Source organism: Pseudorca crassidens, chromosome 17 (assembly GCF_039906515.1).
Source record: "Pseudorca crassidens isolate mPseCra1 chromosome 17, mPseCra1.hap1, whole genome shotgun sequence".
NCBI lineage: Eukaryota > Metazoa > Chordata > Mammalia > Artiodactyla > Delphinidae > Pseudorca > Pseudorca crassidens.
In genome coordinates, this window is record NC_090312.1 from 17,034,816 (window position 1) to 17,049,761 (window position 14,946).

The 14,946-nt window shown below is 49.6% G+C and overlaps 1 protein-coding gene and 1 long non-coding RNA gene across 6 annotated transcripts in view; one reads left to right on the forward strand and one right to left on the reverse strand.

Moving 5' to 3' along the window:
- The window catches only part of ZHX2 (zinc fingers and homeoboxes 2), a 173,437-nt gene that overhangs the window by 131,265 nt on the left and 27,226 nt on the right, over window positions 1–14,946 (reverse strand). The gene's annotated exons all lie outside the window — the stretch shown is intronic.
- Window positions 7,163–9,330, forward strand: LOC137209918 (uncharacterized). Its single transcript, XR_010936183.1, has 3 exons — window positions 7,163–7,410; window positions 8,338–8,435; window positions 8,545–9,330. It is a non-coding gene; the product is annotated as an uncharacterized lncRNA (long non-coding RNA).

Here is a 14,946-nt window from a genome sequence, read left to right on the forward strand (position 1 = left end):
TGGGTAGGGGGCTGGAGGAGGCTTTATGAAGCGGATAGAAAGAGAACAGGCCTGAAAGAGCTCAGGAAAGGAGTAAAGAGTTCCCAGCTGACTTGAGGACCTGGAACCCCATTTATTTAGTTTAATTTTTGTGACTTTTAAAATGTGTTTTTATTGTAAAATAGGACATAGAAATAGAAAAGCATTCCCACCAACAGTGCAAGAGGATTCCTTTTTCTCCACACCCTCTCCAGCCACTATGGAGAACAGTATGGAGGTTCCTCTAAAAACTAAAAACAGAACTACCATATGACCCAGCAGTCCCACTACTGGGCATATACCCTGAGAAAACCATAACTCAAAAAGAGTCATGCACCACAATGTTCACTGCAGCTCTATTTACAATAGCCAGGACATAGAAGCAACCTAAGTGTCCATCGACAGATGAATGGATAAAGAAGATATGGCACATATATACAGTGGAATATTACTCAGTCATAAAAAGAAATGAAATTGAGTTATTTGTAGTGAGGTGGATGGACCTAGAGACTGTCATACAGAGTGAAGTAAGTCAGAAAGAGAAAAACAAACACCGTATGCTAACACATATATATGGAATCTAAAAAAAAAAAAAAGAAAAATGGTTCTGAGGAACCTAGCGGCAGGAAAGGAATAAAGACGCAGGCATAGAGAATGGACTTGAGGACACGGGGAGGGGCAAGGGTAAGCTGGGACGAAGTGAGAGAGTGGCATGGACATAGATACACTACCAAATGTAAAATAGATAGCTAGTGGGAAGCAGCCGCATAGCACAGGGACATCAGCTCAGTGCTTTGTGACCACCTAGAGGGGTGGGATAGGGAGGGTGGGAGGGAGACGCAAGAAGGAGGGGATATGGAGATATATGTATACGTATAGCTGATTCACTTTGCTATAAAGCAGAAACTAACACACCATTGTAAAGCAATTATACTCCAGTAAAGATGTTAAAAAAAAAAAGAAATAGAAAAGCATATAACACACAAACATACAAATTATTTTCAACTATTTATGATTTTTTTTTTTGGTCTTGTTTTCTTTCTAAAAGCCATCAAAGCTACTTCAAAATCAGGGTTTTCTGTGCTTTTCAATCTGTACTCCCTGCAGAGTAAGAAACTACCTTACCCCTTCCAGCCTGATATGGTGTAGCAGAAACATCAGGGGGCAAGCAACTGGGAGACCCGGGGTTCAATCCCAACTTAGATGATGGGGAAGGTGGTTTACCCTCTGACCTCAGATGGGGAGACAGGACCAGATCTCTCTGAGGTGCCAATGTTCCAGTGCTGTAGGATTCTGTAAGGCCAGGAACGCTGGGGAGAACAGAAGGAAACTGCTAGGATGTCCAGGAAAGGAAAGTCAGTGATCCAGTCTCTTACTGGCTCAGGCCAGAAGCAAAACTGTCATCATGGCTGCATTAGAACCTGAAACCAGTCACCAGAATCTGTCCTAGATCCCTCCAGGTAATAAGATGTTGGTGAAAAGGGAATTTAGAGGTCACGGGCTCCAGGCCAGCTGAGTACAAGTAGTTTGGATGAGGGATGTGACTTGCCCAGGGTCTGATCCTGAGTATTAAATTGCATCCCAAAGGCTTTTCCTTCAGCCTTTATTCCAAGCATGGGCTCTTGCAAGGGCCAGAGGCCTGGGGACGTGAGTAGGAAGGCTTCTTGGGCCAGGCCTCTCCTTCATGAACGGGCATACACTTAAACTTCTGACAGTCCCTGCAGACACATATGTGGCTATCTGAATTTGGGACTACAACACACATACGTGGCTGTCTGACTTTGGGCCTACGACACAGGTAGAATACCCTGAATTAATGTATTTTAAATGTAAACCTGCAGGAAGCTTACAAGACGATTCTGTAGCATTGTATTTTGGATGTCAAAAGGGTTAACCTGCTAGTTTAATTATTTTACAGATCTTCAATTTCTATAATCAGTTTTAATATTTTTTTTCATATTTTAACATGCCAGGAGTCTAAAAAATGTGGATGTGGCCCGAGTCTCTCTCGATCTCGGTGAGGACTGACCCCAGGGCAGAACTTGAACACCAGAACCTGCGGGAGGCCCCTTCAGTCGCTGAATGGAAATGGGGATGGGGAGAGTGCAGTAAAACGAATATGGAACACTTCGGTCGCAGCCAAGGCAACCTGCACTCCCCATGTGCTTTCTAAGTGCCAGGAATGTCCAACAGCCGGCACAGAGATGGCCAGGCCCTGCCCATGAGGCAGTCATGGCCTAGCCAGCCAGCCAGACACTGAATGAGCTATAAAGTGACGTGACAAGTAGTGCAACTGAGAGACGCAGAAAGTGCTGGGGCATGTGCGGGGAGAACGTACATTCGCCTGAGGGTGGACCAACAAGCAGATGAGGCGTTGGGAGGTGTGGCGCACGGAACAACGCCCCCTCCAAATAGGCCACGCCCTAACCCCCAGTACCTGTGAATATGTCCCCTTACATGCCAAAGGGTCTTTGCAGATGTGATTAAGGTTGTTGCCAAGGGGAGATTATGCTGGCCTATCCAGATGGGCCCAGTGTAATCACAAAGGTCCTGAGAAGTGAAAGAGGGAGGCAGGAGGGTCAAAGTCAGAGCGAAGCAGCTCGAGAAAGACTCAGTCGGCACTGCTGGCTTGGAAGATGGAGGAAGGGGCTGTGAGGCAAGGAATACAGGCAGCTCTAGACTCTGGAAAAGACAAGGAAATGAATTCTCCCTTAGGGCCTCCAGAAGACAGAGTCCTGCCAACGCTGTGCTTTTAGCCCAGTGAGACCCATTTCAGACTTCTCACCTCCAGAACTGTCAGAGAACACGTGCGTTGCCTTAAGCCACCATGTTTGTGGTAGTTTGTCACAGTAGCCCCGGGAAACTAAGGCAGGAGTATAACCCAAATAAGAGACAGGAGTCTTGGTGGACCAGTCCTGAATTGGCCAACTGCCCTCTGAGAGCCTCTATTTCTCCCTCCAAAAAACAGGGGCTCTGGGTAGATGGCCTCTGTCATCCCTTCCCTTTCTGACACTTGGTGTCTTGATCTGGTAGAGCATCCGCTGTACCAGATGGCTGGCAACTGGTGGTGAGAGTTGACAGAAAACAGCATGTCCCAGAGTGTGTTTGGTGGAATTTAAGTTCTATGGGCTGTGGATGCGGGTTAGTCAGAAAAGAGGGTTATTCACGCAGCAAATCATTACCGAGCACTTCCCAGGCACTGTTCTAGGTACAGGGGAGTCAGTGGTGAACCAGGACAGACAAGGTCCCTGCCCTCGTAGAATTCAGAGCAGAGGAGTGAGCAAACTAGTGAAGAAGCCCATTTCCACTGGTCAGCAGACCACGGAGGAAATGAAACCTGGTGACGAGACAGAGTGGGACGGGGAGGCCTGCCACTCTCGGCAGGGTGGTCAGGGCTGGCCTCCCAGGGTCAAATGTGACTTGGTCCTACGTGACGTGAGATGAGCTGGGCATTTAAAGAGAAGGGGAGGGCTTCCCTGGTGGCGTGGTGGTTGAGAGTCCGCCTGCCGATGCAGGGGACACGGGTTCGTGCCCTGGTCCAGGAAGATCCCACATGCCGTGGAGCGGCTGGGCCCGTGAGCCATGGCCGCTGAGCCTGCGCGTCCGGAGCCTGTGCTCCGCAACGGGAGAGGCCACAACAGTGAGAGGCCCGCGTACCGCAAAAATAAATAAATAAATAAATAAATAAAGGGGAAAGAAGGATGAAAAAATACTGAGCTAAATAGAGCTAAACAGAATTATGTATGAAGGAGTCCTGAGCGTTTGAACATATTGATTGGTCCATGTGTTCATTTGACACATTCTCTTATTGAACCAGGCAGTGTTCTGGGCACGAGGGATACAGTCCTGAACAAGACAGCCAAGCAAGAACGGGGGGAGCAGCATTAGTGCAGGGGAGACGGACAACACAGAGGTAAACAGACAAGTGTAAAATGAGGATGTGAAAGCAGGAACAGAGCAGGTAAGGGGGTGGAGGTCTGGGAAGACCTCTCGGAGGTGATGCTACCTGAGCAGAGTCCTAACACACAGGAGGAATCAGTGTGCAGCATTTCCCAAACTAACACGACAACGGAACCCTTTGTCATAGAGCGTCTTGCAGGACGACTGCTCCTCAGACGGGCCTTGAGAAAAGCCTGAAGCGTCAAGCTGGCGTCTGCACGTGCTCGCAGGACCGCAGTGGGCACGTCAGGATGGAGGCTGTGAATCTCATGAACGCAAAGGAAGACATCTCACGTAGAAGTCCCGCCTCCGAAGGCATATCAGAAAACGGGAGTGACTGGGAGGTCTCCTCCGATGGACTTGTGGATTTAGAAATCCCCGCACTCTCTCCTGGGCGGCCCCAGATTCCCCCTTGGTGCTGCTGGAGAGTAGCTGAGAGCCCAAGATTAGATGAGATGGGCTCTGCAGGCATGCGCAGGTGCTACTTTTCGCATGTCCCAGAAAATGGAAGAGAAGGACAGGAATCCTTTTCCTGGGATGTTGCGTCGTAAAGAACACGTATTTTTTGGGTTTTTTTATTGGAGTATAGAAAATAGATAACTTGTATTTGTTTTTAAAGTGTATCTGGGTGACGATGATCAATGTTCCCATTTCCGGGGATTTTTACCCAAGTCCTCCTTCAGTCTTGATAAAGGAATACGTTCTACACCCCAGGACCAGAAACAAGAACCGGGGGCCCAAGCAGGGCACATCCTATCCTCATGGGAAGTCCACGCCCCGAGAGAGAGACTAACATCCTCTGCAAGAAGTCCCAGGGAGTTGCCCTGAGAACGAACGCCGCCGTCCCTGCGATGTCCTCTCCTGTCTGGAACAGGCCGTCTGGACTTTCTCACAGCTCAGATCAGCTGAGGCACATTACGTATTCAAATCCTGCGGCAGGAAGCCTCCCAGCAACGGCCATCCCGCCCGGGCTCTGTTCCTGATAAGCTGGGCTCCAGGGCTGCCAGGGGGCCGCTCTGAGAGGCCACAGACGCGGCCTGACCTGGCAGGTGGTGACGCCACTCATTTTCCACATTCCCTCGGCAAAGAGGTCAACGCAGAGACATATGGGAGCAGCCTTTGCACGAGAGCTGACATCTCTTTCGAGCCCCTGCTTCCTGGGAGCAATAGGAGGGGCATAGGACCAAGCACACGTGTGGTTCCTCTGCTTGGAAGCTCTCCTTGGCCCTCGTCACCTTTCTACTCATCATCTTTCCATCTCAGCTCAGTGTCACTTCCTCTGGGAAGCTGTACAGATTGGATCAGACCCACCATTTTGGGTTCTCACGGCACATCCTGCCTCTATTATGAGCATCTGAGACGGCTTCAGGCCCCAGGTCTGGCACTGACTGCGCCTTGAACAAATCCCATCATCTCCCAGGGCCTCAGTTACTGAAGGAAGGGGGTTGATAAGATGCTCTCTGTGGTCCCTCCCAGTCCCAGCACCCTGGGATTTCCCTTCCCAAAAGAAGAGCCCTGAGCACAGCATGTACCCAGTCAGAGGTCTTGGCCTTGGGCCATGACCTTGGGAAAATCCCCTTCCCTCTCTTCCATTTACCCAGCATTAAAATGACAGAGCCAGTTGCCATGCTGGTTTGCAAACTTTTTAAGGCATGAAATCCTTTAAAAGAAAATGCAATCTGATACCTAAAACAGGTAAACGTGGAGCCACTTTGCTTGAAATAGGCACGAGGGTCTGGGAGGCCCTTTTTGTTTTGGCCTCTGAGGCACCTCCCCCAACAGCGCTCCTAAAGCGCAGCTGAAAACCGCCGCTCCCTTAGATGCTCCTTCCAAATCCAACCCGGAGTCAAGTTCCGATGTCCACCCACGCACACCTCACCGCTGCTCGGTGCCTGCCTTCTGTGGGGTCTGGAGACCTTCTTTTGAGGTGCGTCCAAAAGATACAGAAGTTTGCCTGCTCCTCTTTTCTTGTTTTTGTTTTTTACATGCTTAATTTCGAACATCACTCCATAGAGCACAAGAAGTGAGAATTATAAAGGTAGGAGAGGAGAAACCCATCACTTAACCCATTTCCAAGTCACTGCTATGGACGCAAAAGCCACAAGTGCTGAGATGAAGGACACAAGTGACTGTGGGCAGCTCTGCCTGTTTACAGAGGAATCACCAACACCCATGGAGGGGTTGCCAGCCCCCAACGCCCTCCCGGGCACGTGTGTCCCACCAAGACGCCCAGCAGAGCTCCTGCCGTTCCTACCACGGAGTTTCTACCATGGATGGAGGGGCAGCCAATCAGGAGACCTGGCCGCTGGTCCCCAGGAGCACCTTGCAGAGCCAAAGACACAGACAAGGACCCTGCAGAAGCGGCCCGCCTTTCCTCCAGAACTCAGAATTTGCTGAGACACCTCCCCGCCGTCACTATTCCCCAGGTGTGAGCGACTGGTTGGCTTTCTAAGCCTGGGCCGCACACTCCTTTACTTCTTTATTTCCTAATGCCTTCTAAATTCATCACCCTCCCTGTGTTGAGCAAAACGTGCTGAGGTTTGTAGAGAAGGAGTGCCCTTGCTTCCTCGGTGTCCGAGAGACACAAAAACCCACTGAGAAATCCCCTGGGGGAAGGCTCAAGGATGGGCCTTTGTGGGCACCTGGCCGTAGGTTTATTTATTTATTTATTTATTTTGCGGTACGTGGGCCTCTCACTGCTGTGGCCTCTCCTGTTGCGGAGCACACGCTCCGGACGTGCAGGCTCAGCGGCCATGGCTCACGGGCCCAGCCGCTCCGCAGCATGTGGGATCCTCCCGGACCGGGGCACGAACCCGTGTCCCCTGCATCGGCAGGCGGACTCTCAACCACTGCGCCACCAGGGAAGCCCTGGCTGTGGGTTTTGATTTGGAGGCCAGGACAGCTGACCTTTCAGAACCAGAGAGAAACCTTTTATATTTTGAGGCAGCTGATTTTCATTATTATTTTTTAGAGGCTCTAAAGCTTCTCTAAAACCATCTCCTGGACGTAGAACTTCTCTTTGTTTTCCCCTAATGCTTACTTGGCTTATGAAAATGCATTAAATCAGTAGTCATTCTGCTGCTCCCAAATGTGTCCCACTCCAGCCCCATCGTCTGGCTGGTGATGATTCTCTTTATCAATCCCAAGACAGCAGCTGAACCTCCTGCGCGATCTGGCATCTCCCCGTCCTCCCCACTCCCCGCCCCCCTGTCCTGCTCGGTCCTCTTGAATTTAAACTGTCAGCCCTGCAGTGACAGACATCGCAAGTTGGAAGGGGAGGGAGACAGTGCTATTTATAATCCAGCGGAGTTCACCCTCAGAACACGGCCATTTTTTTCCAGGCCACCTGCCAGAACCCACATTCTCCAGGCTCCATATATGGGCCTCCCCACAGGCCCCTGTGGCCACAGCCTCACCTCTGAGGGGACCAAGGCAGCCAGGCAACTCAGGAAGGTAAGGCCGGATCTGCTTCTCCAGGGCCTGTGACACCCCGCTGCGGGGTGATCTGAGACGGTGGGGTGTGGGGGGTAAAGAGCCAGGAACCCTGGGGTACCAGCCTGACCAAGCTTGGAGGGCAGCCGGCTTTCCCCCCAAGGCTTGAATAAGAATGGGGAGGAAGAAACGTATTCTTGCTATAAAACATTAGATCACCCCATAGTTTTGCCAAGTGGTTTTCAATTGTTTCCACTGCGATGTGACTGAGGTCCGTGGCGGCCTTGCCAGCCCCCAAGGGCTCCGAAAGCTGGATTTATGGACGCCCCTGGATAGGCACATGGGAGGGGAAGGCTGGGGAGGGTGCGCAGGCCAAGGCAAGGGAGCGGGGCTTTGCCAAGCAGATCTTTTCTGCAGGCTGTCGGCTTTGATTAGCATATATAAAGGACACAGAAAGAGAAAGGCGTCTGGCTTCTCCTGGGCATTTGGACACAAACACCCAACTACCTTCTGGAAGCCAAGCGTGGAGGCAAACAGGAAGGGCCTGACCGGTTGAGCTGTCACTCTGGGCTCTTCTCTGTCCTTTCTGTGCCGATGTCCGTGGGACCAGGCTGGGGCCACAAACGGGTCGGGGTGGGGTGCCTACGGACCAGAAGTCCTGGAAACCCTCCTCCAAGTTCCTGTAAGCAGTTTGACTTCGATGTCTTGGAAAGCATCCCCAAACCTCCCCCAGAACTGTCTGCAGTGGACACAGCTGTGACAAATCAAGCTCAGGTCCTTCCTCTAAACAGCCTTCTGTGGTCCTCTGGCTATCTCTTCCGTAGGATGGAGAGTATCTGGTTTTATGATGAATGGTTATTATTAATATTAATGATAACAGTTTGGCTTTATTGAGTGCTTACTCAATGCCAGGCACTTAACACGTAGCATCTCATTTAATCCTCATAGGGGTGTTACTTTGTCCGTGAGGAAACTGGGGAGCAGAGAGGTTAAGCCGTGTGTCTACCCCCGAGTCTATCCGGCTCCTGACCCCCAGTCTCTCCGCTGTACGTACTGGTTCCTATCACTCTTGCCTGCCGCCTTCTTTGTTACATTTTTATCCTTGCGGGTGGAGGCCATGCCTTAAACTCCTTGTCTCTTCTCTTCTTCCTTGAGCATCCAGAACACAGTAGACCTGCAGAAAATCTTCACTCACGTGGCAGTCCTTCGGCTGAGGCACCCTTTACTTGCCAGCTCTTTTCAGCCTGGGATGGATTCCTGATTCTCTTTTGACTCCGTGGCCTCCGAAACCAGGCCCGAGGGGCCACGATCCTGTATCTGCGGCGGTCCCAGGCATCCCTACCGTTCCTCCTTCGCCTGTGACCAATATGGGACTAGCACTTCAGCAGAGGAAAAGCAGCAGCAGGAGTTGATCAATTCCTAAGCAACGAAGATCCTGTTTTCATGCAAACGTCCTCGGCCTTAAAACAAAAACAAATTCTTCCCAGGGTGCGTCCTGGATGCCAAGTCTTCTTGCAAGACACATTCTGAAGCAAGGTTTTGCGCCTGTGCTAGAGACCGAGGGGGGCTGGGAGGAGAGCTGCGTGCCAAGTGTCGTCTTGATATGCTCTCATTTTAAACTCACAGCCACCCCACGAGCTAGCCCCAGTCGGATCTCGGCTTGACAGATAAGGAAACAGGCAGAGAGAAATGAGGGAACGGGTCCAGTGTCTATCAGCTGGCGATGGCAGCCAGGGCACATGACCAGATCTGATTGAAGCTGTATTGTTTTGGACACAGACACAGGTATCCACTGCGACTGTATTCACCTTACAAAGACGAGGGGATGACCATGAATGTTTCAGATGACTACAGACAAAATCTTTTTTTCCCCTTAGTGTACTTTTCCCATCACTTAAATAAAAAGTGTGCTTTTCCCCTCAAATAAAAAGAAAGAAGGATGCCGCCTGGGTACCACTCCTCTTCTTACAATAAACTAGTCCTGGATGTGAATCTGGATGAAATGTTAGAACTGACTAAATGCTGTTGAGTCTGTGATGCCTACAAAGTGCTCAGGAGTGTCCCTGACGACTTGGCTCTGGCCACGGTCTCGGTTTCCTTGCCTCTGAGGCCAACAGCAGATAAAGAGAGGGTGACTATGAATGAGGTCACAAAGCAATGCAGGGCCTATCTATAGGTGGAACAGCAACAAGTGCCCTTGAGTTCTGAAGAGGTGGGGATCATAGAGGGCTTCCTGGAGGAGGGGTTTATTCCAACTCAGGAATAAATCCCTCCTAAAGGAGCTGAGTTCCCACCAACACTGGCACTACTGGAACACTGCCAGGGTCACTGGGCTTGCCCAACAGTTACAGGCAGTGGCCACAGGGCATCTAGCCTCCAGCTGGCTCCAGCAGCTTTGTCCCTTAGGATCCCGTGAGTTCAAAGGCAACACACATTGATAGATTAGGGACAGCCCACGTGAGTCACTTTTGGCAAATGACCCATTAATACCAGGATTGCGGCCCTTTAGTGCTGCATGATCACTGGGTGCCACCCACTTCCTGCTGATGTCTTGCCCAAGGCTCATGGTCCAGCCAAGTCTCCAGCTCAAAACTCTTTCCTCCTGCCGCTGAAGCCCTCTGCTGAGCCCCCTTTTCTCATACTGAGGAGGCGATCACTGGCTTCTGCATGTGCCCAGAAGCAGCCAGTGAGCCCGGGATTGGGAGATACAGACAGCAGCTTTCTCAGGGTAACCTGAAAGCGAATCCAGGGCAGGGAGGAGCTTCTTTTCGGAGCATGTCTCTTCCTAGCACTACCGCAGCAACTGGGACTGAGCAGGCGAAGGTCTGGTCCTGGGAACAGTGAGTAGGCGAGTCTGGCTGGAGAAAAGGGCCCATAAAGAGGCTTTGTGGAAGTTAAAAGTGACAAGAACCAGTTGAGTGGAAAGAGCGTGGACTTTGTGTACAAAAGACCTGGGCTGGCATCCAACACTGTCGCTGTGTCAGGGGTTGAGAGTGCTCCCCAGTATACATGTTCTCCTTTTCCTCCCAGGCAGCAGCTAGACTACTTCCAGCATTCCTTGCAGTGACAGGTGGTCATGTGACAGCTTTCCGAAATTTGAGTGGAATTTGAGTGGAAGTGATGAGGGCCAACTCCAGGCATGGCCCCTAAAAACCTCCCACTTGCGGTTCACTTTTCTCCATCTCCCAACTGAATGGACAGAGCCCCCAGGACTAGAGGGAGACAGCCACAAGAGGGAAGGAGCCTGGGTCCCTGAATCACTGTGTGGAACACTGCCTGCAGACATACACACCAAACTGTGGTGTGAGCAGGAAACAGACTCCTAAACTGTTAAGCTATTAAAATTTGGGGGTTGTTACAGCTGTTAGCTCAACCTGACTAATATAATATAGGCTTTTACTTGCCATGTGACTTTGGATGAGTTTCTTAACCTCCTTAAGCTTAGATTTCCTCATCTGTAAAATGAGAATTAAAAAAAAAAACAACCTTCCGGAGAATGACCAGGCTAGCATTTGTAAAGTTTCCACAGCAAAGGCTGCATCGTAAATTTGGGAGCCCTGGGCACTTTTGCATTTGTGGGTCCCTTCCCGCATTAAAAAAAACTCAAAACAAACCCCATAAAAAATTAGGCTTTAATATTATGTTGGTATAAAGACAAATATATTCCAGGTTGGATTAATCGTTATGTTATTATTGTTTAGGATTTTAATATTTGATTTTATAGTCATTATTACTATATTCATTTTTTCTTCTCATTTTAAGAGAAATTAAAATGAAACATTTTCTGGGGCCCTAAAAGTATTGTGGGCCCCAGGCACTGTGCTTACTGTACCTAATGAAGAAATTGATCCTTCTCACTACAGAGCCTGGCCCCTGATGCACACAGTAAGTGATAACTACTATGGGTATTTAAAAAATAATAATAGGAAGACGGACACATGAACGGCCACAGATGGTTATGAAACCCCTTTCACACCCCTCATGTCCTCCAGTGCTCACATCCATTGTATGAGATGGTTTCATCTATATTTTCCAATGAAGAAAAGCGAGGCTCAAGGAGGTCAGGTGCTGTGCTCAAGAGGGGTAAGAACGCCTACCACTCAGCGCTTTCTGCCTGCTGTCTTACGCCAAGCACAAGGCTAGACACCTGTCTTACTTGATCACTTTTAATTTTCACAACCTGTCACGAGATGGGGCTTCTTTCTTGTCCCCATTTTACAACTGAATAAAAGAAATCAATATTGAGGACAAGTGGCTGAGTTGAGAACTGAAACCACTTCTGGTGCCAAATCTAATGCTTGTTCCATCAGCCCACCTTTCCATCTCTCGAGAGCTACGTCCTGAGCATTGATAAGTGGCCATGTCTGAGGAGGGTGTCAGCCACCCCAGTACCTCCTTTCACGGAGCAGAGAAGGACCTGCTCAGGGCTGACATCCAAACACATCGTGCTAAGGTTACACTTGAGCTTTCTCATTCTCTACCTAAATGTACTCCTTTGAAGGTCTAATTATAGTGACTTTTATTTTCTTGTAAATAATCAGGTCTGTCATAACTGATTTCACTGATCCAAGGCTCCACGTTGGCAGTCTTGGAGGCCTGAGCCAATGCGTCAATTAGGCCAAGTAGGCTGTAAGCAAAAGTTGCACGAAATGGCAGAGAGAAAAAAAAATTAGTCGCAGGCATATAGATGGTGGGGACCAATATGTGCTTTTCCACAACAGTTATATCAACACAAACTCCTAAATGTGGCTCATGGTGTCAATCTCTCGGCAACCGAAGCTAGTAAAACTGGCACAGACAGCCAGATGCCAGAGAATGAAAACAATCTTTTTAGTGGAGACTCAATCCTAGAAACTGGTTTTTCTAATATCTTTCGCGTCTAAGGTGATGCCCCCAGGAACCTGCCATGGCTCTTTGTGCTCGTTTTCAGGAAGAAAGACAGGACGCAGGGCTCCCTCCCGTGAAGGGCTCCCACAGTCTTAAGGGCTACGTTTTGAGTGTGGCCGTTCAGCCAGCATTGAGTCATAGATCAAACGTCGTCTCCGGACTTGGGTACGAGTCTCTTTCCACCTGCCTTATCAGTACTGTGACGAAGCAAATCATTTCACCTTCCCCAATTCATCTCGGCCTCCTTAGCTATGAAATGGTGACAGCCTACAACCCTCGTGAGGCTGAATGATATAATGACTGTGTGTGAAAGCCTGTTGGATAAGTGCTAGTCATCACCATCACGATCAACAGATCAGCACGTACTGAGTTCCGTTTTCAATCCGTGGGGATGGTTTCTTTCTCTCCTCAAATAACTCTACATAGAAACAGTCATGCTTCAAGTCATCGAAGGATGGGAGCCACGATCTACTTGGGACTTCTTTCGTGGGGAGGTGTTTGAAAGTCATCTTGCTAATTAAGCTCAGAAAGTCCCTGTGTCTGATGGGAAGCTTCGAGAAAGGAGTGTCATCCAGGTAAGAACGTGGGGAAATGGAAGGCAGCGCTCATCTACTCCCCAGCCTGCTCACAGGACACTGACATATGCTTTTGGTGACCCCAGTTCTGCGGCTGGTGTAACCTCCTGTGGGTCTGGCTAATCTGTGTGAGCAGCGGGGTTAAGAGCACAGACTCTGAAGTCAGGCTGCCTGAGCTTTGAGCCCAGCTCAACTCTTCACTCCCGGTGGGACCTTGGGCAAGTGATCTCATCTTTCTGCGCTTCCGTTTCCTCACCTATAAAATGAAGATAACGACAGTACCTAGCCCTGAGGGTGGTGGTAAGGAATAAGGAGGCGAACACCTGTCAACAGATTGTAACAGGCCAGGTACCCAGGAAGCAATCAGTGCCTGTGAATGGTTATATTACAGTCAGTGACCTTCTTTCCCTCATTCGGCATTTATTAACATGTGTGTTTAAGTTAGCCATCTTTGGATTTCCACCTCAAACCCCTTACTGAGACGGGAATTCTGAGTGCAATCTAAATTGTACTCAGATTCTGATTCAATCAAGATGTTGAATCACTATGTTATACACCTGAAATATAATATTGTAAATCAGCTATACTTCAATGAAAAGAAAAAAGGAAATTCTGTAGTCCCCATAGAAAATCTAAGAACTCCATGATCTAGAACTGAATCTTCAAGAGAGGCCCAGAGCCACCTCCTTCAAAGGAATTCCTTTCTGGGGCAGAGATGTGGGAGAAGGAGTTCCAGGCTGAGAATCAGGGGACCCAAGTCCTAGTAAATGTCATTTTCCCCCTCTGTGGCCTTGGGCAAGTCACTCCCCCTCTCTTGAGTGTAAGTTTTCTTTTCTTTCTTTTTTTTTTTTTTTTGCGGTACGCGGGCCTCGTACTGCTGTGGCCTCTCCCGTTGCAGAGCCCAGGCTCCGGACGCGCAGGCTCAGCGGCCATGGCTCACGGGCCCAGCCGTTCTGCGGCATGTGGGATTTTCCCGGACCGGGGCACGAACCCGTGTCCCCTGCATCGGCAGGCGGACTCGCAACCACTGCGCCACCAGGGAAGCCCTTGAGTGTAAGTCTTCTCAGTTGTAAAATAAAGAGGGCTATTGGCTACGACTCTCAGTTTTTCTTCTGTAAAAAGGGATAATAGGAGAACTATCATACATGTGCTGTGACGTGCGACCCAAACAAAGCATCGCATACTAAAATGGGTGAGGGCCTGACCACGGCCCACAGGCTCTAGGCCATCTGGCTCCTGTCACTCATGGCCCATCTCTCTCCCTCTCACCCATTCTGCTGCACACATTGGTCTCCTTGTTTTGCTTTCGTCCCTCAGCACTACTGCCTTAGGGTCTTTGCCCCAGCTTTGTCCCTCTGCCTAGGGTGCTCTTTTCCCACATAGCCCTATGGCTCACTCCCCTACTTCCTTCAAGTCTTGAATTATTATTTTTTCCATAGCAACTATCACTTTCGAGCATAGTACATGGTTTCCTTACCTGTTACGATTATGGCTTACTCTCGGTCTCACCCCAGACTGGGAATGTAAGGAATCTGTTTGGTTCCTCAAGAGCTGGGAAGACCACCTGGTACATAATAGGTGATCAATAAATATCTGAGGATTCACTGAGTGAATGAATGGAGAGCACTTTGTACACCGAGAAGGGGCTTATTTCCGGCAGCCTTCCTAAGTGTGAAGGGGGCATTCTCACTCCTCACCTGTCTTCTTTCCCTTAATTACCTAGACACCTGGACCTGTTTCCACCGCCCCCTCCACCCCCCCCCACCCCCAGCCTGGAAGTGGAGTAAAGCACCTGTTGGCAGGTAACTGTCACTGGTCTATTTCTCGACTTGGTGAAGTTAATCTGTAAACATTGGAGATGCAGTCTCTCTGCCTGTTCTGTCTCTCCCTGATCAGAGGGCAGCAATGGCCTGAGTGTGCATCTTTGCAGACTCGCAGTTTCACTGATGGACACTTTATGGTGTGGGGTGCAGGGCAGGGAGCATTAGAAAGACCTTCTAGTCAGCGACCTAGCTAAGTCATGCCCTCTAGTCTGGTTCTGTAAGGACCAGAGGGGATATATATTTTGATCACACCTGTCTGACTCTGTCTCTCT